Genomic DNA, 16,416 nt, shown 5'->3' with positions numbered 1-16,416 from the left:
GCTCACTGGCTCACTGCCTCTCTCTGGTCTCCTGTGCCTAAGGTGCCTGCGCCCCACCCCCCGTCCCTCGCACTCGCGAGTGCCAGCTGTGGAACTTGCTGCCCGCATTCTGTGCTGAGGCACTGCGGTCTGCAGTGTGAGGCTGGAAGGCATTAGCCTCCGTCTTTCCTTCTGCTTCTGGACCTTTTTCCCTCTGAAGTTCGCGGGCGGCAGCGATGCTCTCCGGGCCTCAGCCGAGCTGCCGCACCAGAGCATCGGGGAACCTTGATGTGAACAGGAGAGCCCTTGGTGCCAACTGCAGCCTTTCTGTTTGGGGTCAGTCCTTTCTTTGCTTTTCGGGTGATATTTCAGCTGGAGGAGCAGATGTTTAATTTTATAGTGGCCCCCAGCCTGTGCCCAGCAAAGAAAAAAGACAGTTGGTGGGAGAAGGGAGGCCAGCGCTAAGTACACGCGCCTTTCCTCGCCTGCAGGCGCAGCTTCGGGGTGCTTTCCCAGGCAGGGGTGAGCGTAGCTGCCTTCCTCTGCAGCGGACGCTGGCGGTGCTTTCTGGTACATATGATCATGTCCATCGCCGTTCAGGACTTTCGTGGCCAGATGTGGTTAACTTGCCTCAACTTATGTGCTGTTTCCGGAGACTCCCTACTGCTTTGTTAAATTAACAGCACGTAGAGAACTTAACACTCATTTCTGACTGTAGAATGAACATAGGGTCACTTAGGATTTTCGAGCAGTTTATCAATGGAATAATTTTCTGCAAAACTGCCCAGCTATTAACTTAGTTATTGGAGTGTGTAAACCCAGATGTGAGATTTTCCTGTCACGTGTCACTTCCCATTGAGCACAAGGAGGTATTTATGACTTGAACCTAATGAATAGGTGATTGAGAAGGAAGAAATGACGTTGTGACCCCAAGATGGATGCTCCAAAGCAGGAGCAAAGTCTGATTAAATAATCCACACACTCAAACACAGGGTTGTATTAAATGTCTCTTACCTCCAGGGGGTCCCCTCACTATCCCTAGGTAGCTTTGCTCAAACTTCCATTATGGCCATGATGTAACGTTCCAGTAGCTGAGTTTCTATGGTAACGGATACATCTATGCAAATGACTTTTTAAGAACTCTTTAGGCCACAGAAAGTCAGTCTGACATGAAATCTGCAAGGATTCCAACCACCGGCCCCCTTGCCATTGTGTCCTGCCTGTCACTGCTCCCAAATTCTTTTTGCTGCATCTGTTTTACACAAACACTCTAGAATCCTCAGGAAAGACCATGCGCAGTGAGGGTTCGGGGTGGTCAGCCAAGGGCAGCTGTGGCTGGAGTTTGGGGGCATCTGTGATGTGATCTGGGGGAATACAGTTACCTAGGCATGGATGGGAGGGGGCTGACGTCAAGGCAGATCTCCTTAAAATGCCACCTCTCCTCCAAAAATAAAATGTGCTGCCGTACAGGTGTGCACACGCCCACGCACAGGTGTGCACACACGCACAGGTGTGCACACAGGCACGCACAGGTCTGCACACGCCCACGCACAGGTGTGCACACCGACACGCCCAAGTGTGCACACGCCCACGCACAGGTGTGCTAAAGACCGCGTACAGGTGTGCGCATAGGAACGCACAGGTGTGCACATGCCCGCACGCACAGGTGTGCACACACGCACAGGTGTGCGCACAGGCACGGACAGGTGCGTGCACGCCCGGACACAGGTGTGCACACACCCATGCACAGGTGTGCGCACAGGCACACCTGTGTTCACAGCCTGAATGCTCAGGCGCCCGCCCTCCTGGGCCCCACAGCTGTGCACACAGGTTCATGGCGCAGAGCCCCGGGCCCCTGGGCCCTGTGCAGCAGCCCGCTGCTCCGCAGGCCCAACACCTGCTGCCCTGCTGCCTTTGTGTGTGCCTTTTCCATACAGGCTGAGCAGGCCCTCGTGGAGCGCCTCCGGGGCCCGGAGTTGCACCCGTCTGCCCGCTGCCACAGGGCCTGCGGGGCTCGTGAGCACCATTTCTGCTTCAGCCGAACATCCTTGTGCCTTCTCAGCCAACCTCGGCGATAGTTTTTTCTCTTAATGCTTTAAATGTTCACCTACAGTTCCCCCTTCTAGTTTGTTCCACTTAAGCCCACATGATCCTTCTTTCTTCGCTAATTACATGATTATGCCTGGGGCTCAGTCTTCCTTCCATGAAGATCGGGGTTGTTCCCCATTTCCTCAAGGAGCTGAGTCTGAGTCATTATTCGCAGCCAGTGAAGAGGGAGTACTGTCGTCCACCCGGCTGTGAAGGGAGGGAAGTAGAAGGCTCACCTCATGTGCCCCCAACCCAGAAGCTCCTAATTAAATGGACTCAGTTAAGAAAACAAACACAGGCCAAGTATATTCTGGTAATAATAACAGTAATTTAATACTTAGCAGTCATTTGGGTTTTTAATGAAAGGCTGTGATTAAAAGTGAGGCACTTAGGGCCCTCGCTGGTGGCGCAGCGGGTTACAGCACTGCACTAAGAAGCTTAAGCCACTTCCGCATCAGTTCGATTCCCGCCTGCCCCGGAGGTGACCACAGGGCGCGGCAGACCTCTCCTGACCCGCCCGCTGCTCCCCTCAGCAGTGTACTTAGTCGATCTGCCTGTTCTGCTCCCTGCTCTGTCTCTGGTGAAGCCTCTCGCCGCCCCTGCACCTCAGGCCTGTACCCCAGTTCTGTATGCATAGATAGATAAATCTTCTAAAAATAAAAAAGTGAGGCACTCAGACCTCTACCTCAGTAACACTGAGGGAGTGGAGGTTGGAATGTGATTATCCAAAGCCACATCTCTGATAGCCAAAAATGCCTTTGTGAACATAGTTAAAAGGGAGGCACTCCAGAAGGTCAGTGTCGGCCATTGTCTGTATTTTAAAGGATAGTCTTCTTTTAGAATGTACAGTACAGTAGTCCTCTGCTTGTATTCTTAAAATAAATGCCCATGTGATTTATCTGGAGAGATGTCCATTCAGGAAGGTGAGGCTAGCTGAAACTGAGAGAATTTAATTAAGCAAAGAAAAATTGCTTATTATGAAATATCCCAGCTGCATAATTAATAAATAATTGTAAAATTTATGAGTTAAGTCACCCGGGTGAGGTAATTTAAAATTTCTGAGCTAGAGTTTCTATAGTTACACATCTCAGAAAGACTAGTAAAACTGTTTCCGGAGCAGCTACATTTCAGTTTAAGGTCCATAGTCTGTGGCCTTTGCCCTAGTACAAAACTGATCATCATTGTAAGGTTGATTAAAGGCTGTGATTCAGGCCTCGCTGGTGGCACAGGGGTCAAGTCTCAACACCATGAACCTATCACCAGCCACTGCAGCACGAGTTCAATCCCCAGCCAGGGAGTGACCCACATGGTGCAGCAGTCCGGTCGTGTCTCACCTGCTGCTCCCCTCAGTGGTGTGCTTCAGTGTATCCATTTGTGCTTCAGTATATCCATTTGTTCTGCTCCCCCACTTGGTCTCTGGGGACTCCTCCAGCCCTCACATACCTCTGGCCTGCACCCCAGCTCTTGTATGAATAAAAAAATAAAATAAATCTTCAAAAATAATAATAAAATAAATGCTGTGATTCCTCTGAGTCCAGCTAATTTGAATGACAAAAATGTACCTACTATAAATTTTCAATTTACATATACTTTTAAAGAGCCCAATTCAGACTTGGCTGGCTTCTGTCAGCTCCACCCCACGGCTTCCTAGCGTCGGCTGCTGCCTTCTGTCAGGAGGTGTCTCTCATCAGCACACCCCTGCACCCGTCCCCGGTGTTGCTGTGACAGATAGCTTCACGTCCTTGTGCAGACCCCTTCTCTCTGGTGAACACTGACACATAGCTCCTTGAGGGTGGAACTGAGTTGTCTCTGCAGCCAGGATGTTTGACCCAGGGCACAGCTGAAGCAAATAAATACTCTCGGGCGAGCTTGTTGGAAACTCTATTGCAGGCTTCCCCACAAGCTGCCTGGCTAGGCCGGCCCCGACTTCAGGCAAGAGCCTGGACCAGTGGTCTGGCTCCTTCATGGCGCCTCATGTGGCTCCGATTTCATAGTCAGAGCTTGTGCGTGAGCCGTCCTGGGTGACAGGATGCTTCTGCAAAGAGTGCTGGGCACTGCTGCATGGGCAGGAGGGGAGTGGCCGGGCTCACTGCCATCTTGCATGATGTAAAACCTGTCTGAACTCTAGGTCAGCGTTTGTGCTCTTCAACTGCCCTCTCTGCTTTATTACCTTTGCCACAACCTCCACAGTCACCGTCACCTGCGTCACAACCTCAACCATCGCCACTGCTCCAGCACCTCAGCTTCTGCCTCCACCATCACCACCATCTTCTCTGTACCTTCCCCGGCCACCACCTCCATCCCCGGCCACCACCTCCATCACCTCCACCACCCTCTTACCAACAGCTGCCAGGAGTCGTGTTACCTTATTGAACAACTTGACATTGTTTTTACCTTATTTGATACATATTTTCCTTGGGATGGAATTGAAGATGTTTATCATCTGACAGTGGATTTTTATCACCACACACCATAATTCATCCGAAGAAATAATCAGCAGTGTTGTCTCACTGTGGCCATAAAGAACAAGTCAGTATCAACCATCATAAGGTTGTTTTCTCCAAGATGTGTTTCGAAATTTAAATGGACGATATAAACATGGCTATCGAATGTCGGTCCCAGGTAGTGTAGTGAAGCTGTGATGTAGCCCTGAGCAAAACCAAAGGAAATGAAATCCACAGCTTCTTCCTTCCACCCTGCTTTGGGTGCCTGGACTTTACTAGCTCGGACCAGAAGGGAGGTTTTTTATGTTGTTGCTCATATTCTTCAAGAGTTTATGTATGAAACGTGTAGGAAAGCATGTCAACATAGTCTCCCAACTTGTATGCTTAGATATCTTCCTTCCTGTGGGTCACGGGACTAACGTGATCGTTGAGTCAGGGAGGGACAGAAGTCCTTCTGCAGGGAGGGACATTTATCTGACCACCGTGACATGATGGGTTAGAACAGCCTGGTGTGTGATGAACAGAGGTGTAGAGAAACGACATGGTTTACTTAAGATGCAAATGATGAACGATGATTATGACAGTAGAGTCCAGCTAAGATAAAACTGCATTCTGAGTTCCCATTAGTGCAAGGTAAGGAAGTGTGGAGAGAGGGGAGGAAACTGCCAGGCACACATGGCCTCATCCCACGAGTGACTGGCCGCCCTATCACTGCTGCCGCCCCCACCCCCAAGGTCAGTGACGTAGTCCACAAACGGATAGCCAAAGGTGCACAGCAAGGTGGTGTTAGCTGTAGTCTTCAGTGTCCAAAGCCAAGTTATACATCCTGTTTCTCATTGTTTAAACTCCTCCCAGGACACCAGGTAGAAGAATCAGTGGCTTTAGTTTCTTAGTGCTGCACTTTAACCCGCTGCGCCACCAGGGAGGCCCTCACCAGGATTTTAAAAGATGAATCATAGAAAGCAAATAAATTAAAAGACACCATTTGAAAAGTGAAACACTGGGTGTCAGATAGTCAAGGGTCACAAAACAGGTTCAAAAAAAGGGAAAGTAGTGATTCAGGGGATCCTGCCTAGTTCTGCTGCCCTCTAAAGTGGCACTCACTGTGCACCTTCTAGTAGTTTCCCTGGCATCACCCAATAGGGAAGGAAATGAAATAACAAAAAGTCTGAGCTTGCTCTTCAGAAAGCAACATGCAGGCTTCTTGTGCTCATAGCGAGGTTCATCGGAAGAACGGCCAGGGCGGAGGCCCCAACTAGTTGGTATAGATCTCCAGCTAGAGGAAGAAGACGAGGGATGACCGCCTGCCCTGGCAGGGCTGCCCTGAGTAGACTCTTCCTGGAAGCACGTGACGCGACACAGTGTTTAAAACGCATGGACCTTTTACTCAAGGTTTAGGAATTTATACAGAGGAGCAGTGAAGAAAACTCGGGGTTCATGAGCTCATCGATGGACCCCTGGAAAGTGTACTCAGGTGCACGACAGCCAGTGTCTGCAGGACTCGGAATGCGTCAGTGACACGCGGGTTCCAAGGGCGAGGTCAACAGTCCTGCACCCCCATCTGACCATCGGGGGGCCTTGTTTTCCACTTTGTCCCTTTTCAGTAGACTGAAGGTTTTAAGATGAGCATATGTTAGTTTTATGATCATAAAAAATAGCATTCTTGCTCTCAGAAAATGCTTAATCTACCAAACACATGCGGTTTGGGGGAATTTAAAACTTGATAAAGCTTAAATGGAATGTGGAAGGTAATTTATAGTTCTCCATGTCCCGGCAGAAATGGCTAAGGTCGAAACAGACCTCCTCTTTCTTAATCATTTTCTTTATTATGGTAACATCACTTATAATATTATGTATGGTTCAGAAATGCAGGATTCTGACTACTCTATGTCGACCCCACAGCCAACACACCCGTAACCTGCACTGCCAAACCCCGCCTCTCCCTTAGCTCCCCACCCCCCCCTGCACTCTGGAGCCTCAACTGAACAGACACATCTCACATTTGGCTTGAATTAGACAACACCGACAGATGCCAGCGTCGTGGCATAATGACCCATAAAGTCATCCTCAGGTGTCAGGAAACGACGTATTTACGTGAAGCTGAGATTCTTCAGCAGGCAGAGCCGTGGCCGCACTCGGCACGTTCAGCACAGCCTGTGAAGTCGTTGCATCGATTTTGTGATTTTTAGCCGAAGGAGCAGCGGTGCTTGTCACCCCACGTTAAAGAAGCATGATGGTTACTTTTCCCAAACTGTTTTCTGGAAACCTGCTATGCTCTGCACCCCAGTCTTAACGAGGCTCTGCCTCTCCGCCTTTTGCCTGAGTCTGGTTATGATGCTGCTGCCTTGGTTCGGGAAATGACCTGAAATCGGAGATTTTATCCTCTCGTGTCCTTCTTTCTGCGTATAGTCGCCGAGTACATGCCGTGATGGCCACTTGGTAACTGGCGGCCTTCGTCCGCCATCAGCCCGCTGAGGGGTCTAAAACAGGAGCTTTCGAAGGAGGATGGTGGCCCGGGGTCATGGATGCGCCTAATAAAGGAGCTGGAACTCTCCGGTTACCTGTGGCGCTGGACAGGTAGATAAACCCTCAGCAACTAACGGGCAGGATCAGCCGAGACACAGGGCCGCCGCCCACGCCAGCTGCTTCATGCTCTAAGTGGCGCTGGGTGCCGCTGCTCCTCCCGCCAGCTGTCCCCCACCCAGCCCAGATGCTGGTGTGCACGGCAGCCCGGTGCTCTCAGCATCTCATCTGAATGGCTTCCAGCTTCGCCCAGGCCCTGTCCTGCAGCTTCAACCCTCAGTGCACAGGCCTCCTCACACACTGTGTCCTGCATGGGGCTCTCAACGCAGCTGCCCCCTGCCGTCTGCAGTGACCGCCTTGCTCAGAACCCAGCCCATGCCCCTGCAGGGTCCCTCCACCTGCTGTCCGGGGCCTTACGTCTCTCCATCTGCTGGGCAGACGGTGTCACAGCCCCCCTGCCCCACGTGACCACCACCTCGCCTGCCTCTGCTGAGCTGACCTCTCCCCATGCACTTCCGCAGTGACCTTCTGCCTGGTCCGCCTGCTTCGGACCTCACGGTGGCCCATTCTCTGTGAACGGCTCCAGAAGGTGACTTTGAAAACCATCTGTTCTTTGGGGTGATGGGATGGCGAGGATTCGTAAGGGGCTTCATCTCCGAGTCAGTTAATGGTGTTGTCATATACAACCCTAGAGTGTGAGTTTCACTGCTCAGTGGACAAGTGTATATTTTCTCTCCCCTGGCAGACTCGATTTAACTTACTGTGTGTTACACAGAGTGCCAGGTGACACCTTGACTTCACAAAATAGCTGCCCCAAAAATGAAAACTGTGGAGATGCACAAGGAAATGGAAGTTTCTCCAGAACTCTGGTTTGGACAATAGATTAACTTGAGGAACATAAGGGAGAAGAAAGTATACAGAAGAAAATATGCAGCAATGAGTGTTCAAACTTGGAGATAGAGAAATAGAATTCAGAAAGATGAACTGGAGAGTGATCCGCAGAGACTGCCGCTGAGATTTGATATTCTTATCCACTGTCAGCGTATTTTCCATGAGAAATAACCTCGGAATAGATTTTCTCTAAGAAGCAAGGTAAGTTGGAACACGAGAGCCTGTATTTATATCCGCACTCTAACTCCCGGCTGCTCCCCGTCCTTGGGGGATTGTTGTAAACCCTTAAATCTTTAGTTATGAATCTGTAATGTGAAATCAGTAGCAAGCTCCCACTCAGGGTTATGAAGCAATGCGTGTGATATGGAAATGCCTCAGTAACGGAGGGTTTGGTTGCCACTCATGCTATTATGTTGGAGTGACAGTATCAGACTGTTTTGATTTAACTGCAAATAAGACCTAATTTTAAAATGAATGTGGTCAATAGAAGGATTTAGTTTTAAAATCACAGTTCATCTCAAGCTGGTTTTTGTTCAGTATTTTTCATGGCAGATTGTCACTATATATTTTCAGTATAGGTCAGCAGAATTAACTATTTGCAAGAAAGATTATTAGTGAAAGTTTTGTCCAAACTGAATGTTCTTCCTTTCATGAACTGAAACAACTTCTTAAAAATTCTCAAGCTGCTTGACCTGAGGCTAAAAAGAAACTGACAAAAGATGAAAAGCAAAACTTTCTCTTGTGTTCATGTATTCTGCTTCAAAGGCTGCACACACATCCTCTCTTCAATCTCAAGTAGCAGCCTCTTCTGACCTTCATTTCTCCTCTAAGGTCAGTGCCACTGGATAAGTGACACATCCTCTGTGTGACTCCGTTTCCTTGTCGGTAGGATGGAATTGGCTCAAAGGATTAATTCACGTGTGGTGATAAAGACCCTGGTATAGAACAACAATGGAAAATGTGAAGTATTCATAGCTCTTATTCTGTTTTGTTCCGCGTGAACTAATTTGGGGTTCAGCTCAACCACATCCTGAAATGTTGAGTGCTTGTCTTTCAGCAACATCATGACCCAACAACTTCCTTCCTTCCTTCATTTCTTCCTTTAACCATATTCAGTGAGTGCCGTTGAGGGCCTGCTGGAAGCAGAGTGAAAATTTCAGTCTCTGATTCTCAGCTGTCAGTCTTCTGTGTTGGTAGTGTCTTCATCAAGGCTTCTTTCCTTGAGAACCAGGAGCAAGGGCACTCTTTAAAATGACCCAGTAGAGAAGAGTGTCCCTGGCGTCCTCCTTCAAGGATTCTTCGCTGAGGTTGCTCCTCATGAACTCAGTTCGAGTTCTCTGTGTTCATGATTACAGGTGGAAATGGAGGCTATCAGCCGTATAAGAGAAGTCCCTCAGGTGACTGCCACCCTTACCTTTGTGCGGGTTATAAGTCTCCCATCTGCCTCCTCACTCTGGGCCGACAGTCTGCAGTGGCTGCTGGGACCGTCCCAAGAAATGTGGGTGCCATGTACCTTCTGTTGATGGTGCTTCTGAGAGCTGCAGGCACGCATTGTCAGACACAAGGATGAAGCATGACTTTATAGCTGTTGCTGCCCAAAGCACCCTCCTTGGGAGCTCCCAGGAGGGTCTGTCACCTAGACCAGCAAAAGACAGATGAACACGAGAAAAGCAGCAGTCTCTTCACATGAGTAGCACACATCCACACGGAGCCCCCATAATGAGGAACCCCAAGAGGTGGTTAGAATTTGGACTTATAGATCGTCCAAGGCTTAACCAAAAAAGGAAATTGGCCGGGGGCGGGGGGGGCATTGGGGCTCCTGGGCAGGGATCCAAGTTCCGCCCCGCTGGCCAGGGTGAGTCCGCAGGCAGCTTGAGTGGGTGTCTTTCCCGTCAGTGGGCTGGTGAGGGCCCTCCACGCTCTGGAAGGCAGGAGAACAAGACATCTTGCCAAGTGGAAATTTCCTTTATAAGTGAGAGTTGCCTTCACCACAGGGCACCCTGTGTGCTGACCTGATACTTTCCCTGTCCCTGCTGTGACAGTGACCTTAGCGCTCAGTTACACGTGCAGAGACCCATCGGGGCAGGCACGTTCTGCCGCCCTGCACATTCTCTTTGCTTCCAAGTACAAATAACTGTAAAAATGACCATGAGAACAGCTTCCTCCTCGCTACAGGGCAGAGGGTCTAAAAACTGTCACCAGGTCTGGGTCTGGCCAGTACTGTGAAGGGGCCGCAGTTCCCGGAGCGGCAGGACCAGACCAGGGTCCGCCAGTGCTCAGGCCGCCCGCCTGCCCGTCCCAGCAGAGTTCCCTGCAGCAGGAGCCGCCCTGCAGCCCAGGAGAGCCAGCCCACACGCGTCCATGCCTGGCAGAGGTTCCCCGACATGGCCGCTCCTGGCAGCCCCTCCCAGCTGCCTTGCTCAGCTCGTCAGGGCAGCCTTGAGAACGTGGCAGTGAGCTGGGCTTCTCTTCTCAGCGCTGGGGCTGCAAGCCAAGCCCTCATCCTCGGCTGGGGGTGCCATCATTCCTTTCTGGTAAACATTTCATAGAGAATTCTAAAGAAACTACCATCTGCTGACTCTAACTTAGAATGGGGAGCAAGATTGTAGACACGCCTCAGTTTCCATTCTTTGTTCCCGAAAAAATCATTTATCACTTATATAATTACTTACTTTGAAATTTAGCAAGGCTCTGGGGAAAAAAAAATATGAAGATCATTTTTTAAACTATCAGCCCGACATTGATGTGAATACGGGTGTCTTGCTTTCACTGATTCAGCTTGTGGTCTGCACTTTTAATGCAGCTGTTGGTACATTCTGGGCTTTGCAGCAAGACAAGATTTATGGCTGGAATTGGTAACAATGTTGTGTGAGAAATTCAGGTAGTAAAATTTGTCTTTGGTCCCCAAAAGGTAGCATCACCTTAAACCAGAACTTGCCTGATGTCTTAGATATAGCAAAGGTCTGATTTACTTTTGTTCAAAAACAGTGAATCCAAGAAGATTTGGAAATGCAATTGGCTTTATGAAATGATTCATGAACCAGGCAGCTTCCCATCCAGCAAATAGGATGGTACTGCAAGAAAATTGTACAAAGTGGAAAATTTCTTTGGGTCAGAAAGAGAGTAGGACAAGACAAGGAAGATTTCGGGCAAGGCCACTTTGGGGCCAGGCAGAGCTGGGGGCAGTATCAGCATACGCATGGCCTCTCCAGGGCCAATGGAAGCTTCCAGATTGAGGGCTTAAAATTACGCTTTGAGGAGAAGCTGAAACTGCAGTGAGTTAGGGAGAGTCTTGGTGGGTCTTGGCGTAACGAGTTCTGCATGGTTCCACGTGGGATCTCTTCCTGACACTTCCTGGTATCAAGAACAACTTACTCTTCATCCGTTCTGGAGCTCACCACGTTGTGCTTATTTTGAAAATGTGCTGAGAATGATTCTACTTCCTTCTCCGCATGTATGTGTATGTAATGATTTTAAAATAACTTCAGTATTCGAACCGGGAGCCCTCAGTGGCAAGAGTGGGGACACAGTGCCAGGACTCACCCCACTGGCCACATGTTGGTGCCCGGCAGTCCTTTCATCTGGCTCCATCTCCGGGAGATCCTAGTTAGAGGGATCCCATGAGTCAGCTTCGGAAGGATTAACCTTCACCTGAGCCCCACGGTCCCTGCAGCACCCTCCTCTGAAATATTAAGGAGAACTTAGAGGTCATCTGCCCTGGTCAGCCAGTCCCTGGACTTCCTCCAGGAAAATGGAAGGAGTTTTGGTATAAAGAACAACCCTTTTTTACTTACCTGGTTCTCTTAATAGTCTCACTTTAGATGTATCTGAAATTGGGAGGTGTGATCACTTAAGCGCAAAGTTGACCCTGTTTGACTAGTGGAGGCAAAGTCATAAAAGATGAAGCTTCAGCTCTTAACAGAAGTTTCTCCACGAACGGACTGGGAGTATTCTGGTGTTCATTTCCACTGATGCTCTCCCATAATATCCGTCATTTTGTAGAAATAGGAGAGAGACAATTATTATTTAATATATGTTATTTAAAAGTATTAAACGAAATTCATGTTTAGCACTCCCAAAGCCCTCTTTATTATGTTCCAGCCCAGTTCTGTGCACACAGTAGAGTGACCACCACATCCGCTCCCTGCAATGACACTCTTCTCAAAGGAGGAAGTAGGACTCTTACGAATTATCTCTCTGCTTTTATTGAGATGTGATTGGCCAAAACATGTTAACTGAAGGTGTAAGTTGGATAAGTTGAGTTGATTTTAATGTATTTTGTGGTACAATATGATTATGCCACAGCATAAGCTAACACCTGTAACATGTCATAGTTATTTCTTTTTGGAAGTGGGAACAACTGAGACCTAGTCTCAGAAGTGTATGAAAAGCTATTATAACACAATATTCACAAAGTGTGCATCTCATCTCCAAAATCTATTCAACTTCTAGTTGCACATTCATAACCTTGAACATTATTTTCCCAATTCCCCTGCCTGGTAACCACCATTCAGTTCTGTTATACAAGCTTGCGATTTTGACGTCCACATGTGTGTATTACACAATATTTGTGCTTCTCTGTGTGACATCTCAGTATATCACCCTCAAGGTCCATCCGTGGTGTCGTAAATGTCATGATTTCCTTCTTTCATGACTGAGTAATATTCCACAGCATGCAATGCTTAGCTTAGCAAGGGTGTTCTGAGAGGTGTTCCATTATGTGATTGTCCTTGTGCAAATGCCAAAGTGCATATACACAAATCCAGATGGATAGTCCAGTGCACACCTGGGCTTTTGGGTACAGTCCACTCTCCACTATAGCACATGATCTGTCGTTGACCGAAATGCCACCCATGACATGAGATCGCGTTTGCATTCCCTGCTCTACCCTCGATGGACCTTTCTTGTTTCTACACCTGGCTGTTTTGACTCATGCAGCAGTGGGTGGTAGCTTTTTAATATCCTGATTTCATTTCCTTTAGAAAAATAGCCAGCAATATAATAGCTGCACCAGGTGGGCTACCTATTTATTACTCTGTGGGAACCCCCCACACACAATTTTCCATGGTGCCCACCCCAGTTTACAACTTCACCACCAGTGCACAAGAGACTCCTTTCCTTCCCGCCCCTGCCAACATTCACCTCCAGTGTCCTTGATGACAGCCCTTACAACAGGTGTGCGTGGCAGTCATTGTTCCACATGCATTTCCGTGACGATTAAAGTGTTGTGCACCCTTTCACGTGCCTGCTGGTCATTGGGATGCCTTTGGGGAAAAGTTGCTGCTTTGGGAAAAGGCAGTTGCTCTGCCCTTTTATAACAAACTTTGTTTGTCTTTGTTCCTGTGTTATGTGAGTTCTCGATGTATTTTGGACAGTAACCTCTCATCAAGTACATGATTTGCAAAGATTTTCTCCCTCTGTGTGAGTTGCCTTGCATTTCGCTGACTGTATTTGCCTTTGCTGCGCCCGAGTTTGTTGGTTTTGTGTGTCCCACTGGTTGATTGTTCCTTTGAATGACCCATGATTATTGCAAAATTTTGGCAGACTTTGACATTAAGGTGAACCCTTCTTTGACAAGTTCTGTGATTACCCAAGAATTCACGTGCACACACATGAGCTGTGTGGACATTGGCCACATGAAGACCTGGGCACACGTGAACATATGAATGGCTCTTCCGTGCACACCCGCCAGCTCACACTCAGACTCACAGGGAAGGACACACATGTTGCACACACAAACACACGCACAGGACATCGCCCTCCAGCATGTCCGGGGCCTCCAGATTGTGAGCAGTCTCTCTCCACGCACGGCAAAATGTGTGACTGGGTGGGGTGAGAGGGGCAAGAAGGGGAGTCCCCAAGCTCTCTTCTCCTCTGCAGCCCAGTGCGACCTAACTTTTTTGATAATAAGCATTTGCCTCCATTCTTTTATTTCCCTTGCACAAAGGTGCAGATTTTCACTCTTAGAATAAGATGGATGAGAAAGATGTTTAATCTCTGTGTGTTCATTACATTGATTTTAATTCATTAATTAATTCAAAATAAACTTTGAAACATTTGTTTAAAATGAATCAGCCTACTCACCTTTAGTTTGAGCTTCACCACTATTCGGGGAATGTGGGCAAGGGCTAAGGGTTAAAAGGAAATGAGGGTCCCAGGGAAACCCTGTACTGCCACAGGTCCAGGTGACTCAATAATCGCTATTATTAAAATGCCTTTTTTGGCCGATCTGCATTTTTTCCAAGGTAGTCTTTATCTGTCTTCAGGGAAGAAAACCTACAATTACCTCTATTAAAACAAAGTAAGGATCCAATGAAAGTAATTAAGAATTTATTAAAGAAATTTTAATAAACCAATTATTGCTCATGAATATGGATTATCTCAAGGAAAAGAACCATTCTGTGCCTGCAATAAAAATAAACTATCTTTTAATATATTTAATATACATAATTAGTTATTTAAATATCTCCTCTACTAAACCTACTGTCAAAATTATATTTGGAACAGCAATAATTTTATGCTGATAAAGGGAAGCTATTGAATACATATAGTTAATGAAAAGATGCTATAAAACAGTTTTATTACAGATTATAATCTGGGAGAAATTAACATATTTTCATCAGGTAAATTAAAATTTGCTAGTGGCCATCAACCAAAATACTAAAACATTTTTATGTTGCTTTCAGGTAAGAAGAAATGGGGCAGTTTGTTACAAATGCTCTCGACCGCTGTGAATTCAATTTATTCCACAGTTTTTTCACGAATTGAATTTTTAGTATACCTTGGCTAATTTAAGATTATTGGGAAGTTAATGCAAGAAAATTACCAAAGTGAGGTACTAGAGAGAACATTCAAATGCTAAATTGATTCATGTTATTTAATGATTCCAATTTTTCTCTGCTAAGGATAGAATTTCTTGGGAGACGACTGTTAGAATCCAACTGAGGTCACCTCTTTGCACTCGCTTTGGATTTATGATAATGTTACATCTCTATCTGCTGCTTCGCTATTTCAGACCATGGCTTCCTGTGGCCAGCACCATCGTGAGGGGGTTCTGAGCAGGGAGCGCCTGCAAACTGTAGGGGCCTATATGTAACACCTGTTGGGGAGCACCCGCTATGCACAGTCTGTGAGTGCTCAGACGAGGTCTGTGTCTCCACCTGCAGCCTCTGACCTGGCAGGGAGAAAAGAACAAGAGCAAATGACAAGGAAATGTGCTTGCAAATGGATGAGAGAGGATGCCTTAGAACAGGACTCTGACAGTGAGTGTCTGAGGAGGCAACTTAGATAAATCTTTGCATTTATCACCTATAAGGTGTCAGTGAGTGGAGGGAAGGATCCGCCCTGACGAGTCCTGAGACCCAGGGAAGAAGGGGCATGGCGGGAGGGAGGCCATCAGGGAGAAAGGGAAAGGATTTAACTCCTAGAGCTGCATAATAAATTACTCGAATTTAGCAGGTTGCCCCTGCTGTTCCTACTTGTTTTCTGTTTGTTAGAAAATAGTGAAAATTACTTTCTTGTAAGAGGATGCCCTTAGATTCTTTGTTTCATATAAAGATGTAGGTTTCTCTTACTAGTAAGATTTTGTGTTTCGTTGTTTTAGTTTAAATCTTCCGATACATTTTCTTTTCTTTTGTTATAACTTATCTATATCTTTTACATCAGTGTGTATTCCCTGGTATTTACCTCTGAACCATCACCATAGTCCCTTGTGCTCTTTTCTTACTAACCAGTTTTTAGAGCAATGTGTTTCACAGCAAATTGTGTCACCCAAGTATTTTCAAATCAGGATTTGAGAATTAAAAAGCTCATATTACAAATATACTGAAAATGAGAGGCACAAACTCTCTAATGTGACTTTATTTTTTTGATTCATCCATACGTACTAGTATCGACATTAATTTCATCTTCATATTCTTTTAAAAATGAAAGGCTCCTTAGTTTGCTAGGAAAAAGAACAGTTCTTGCAGACTACAAATGAGTGAATGATCGTTTTGATTGTTTACATTATCCACAATTGAGTGAAACATTTCTTAATGAAATGAATAAAGAAACAGCAATGTATATTACTTAAAACTTGGCACATGTATGTACAATGCTAATAGTCAATCAGTCCATATCAAAGTAGGGTTTTCATTGCCTTCTTTGTACCTTTGAGCATATTTTGTGGACTCAATTTAGGATACTAGTGGAAATGCACACATACACAGAAGCAAATAGAATATGCTTGGTGTGCTTAAACTGAAGGAGGCAGTATTTTTCTATAAAGAGCCACATGGTTAATATGTAGGCATCAACAGGGGTGGTTATGTTCCAGTAAAACTTTATTTATAACAACAGCCTAGCAGGATTTGCCCTCCATCAGCCCACTTTACTAAAGGTTGACTTAAACATACTGGGCACCAACACAATTTGTTTTCTTTGCATTTGCTTTTAAAAAAATTCTCATTAAATGGAATTTCAATAGACAGAAAAGTTTGTCTCTGTGTCA

At 46.7% G+C, this 16,416-nt stretch overlaps 1 protein-coding gene across 1 annotated transcript in view; it reads left to right on the top strand.

Moving 5' to 3' along the window:
• The window catches only part of CTNND2 (catenin (cadherin-associated protein), delta 2), a 665,207-nt gene that overhangs the window by 523,291 nt on the left and 125,500 nt on the right, over positions 1-16,416 (top strand). The gene's annotated exons all lie outside the window — the stretch shown is intronic.

The sequence above is a fragment of the Condylura cristata genome, unplaced genomic scaffold (genome assembly GCF_000260355.1).
Source record: "Condylura cristata isolate star-nosed mole 26May11 unplaced genomic scaffold, ConCri1.0 scaffold00007, whole genome shotgun sequence".
Lineage (NCBI taxonomy): Eukaryota > Metazoa > Chordata > Mammalia > Eulipotyphla > Talpidae > Condylura > Condylura cristata.
Note: the sequence above shows the minus strand (reverse complement) of the source record. Positions and strands in the feature narration are given on the sequence as shown.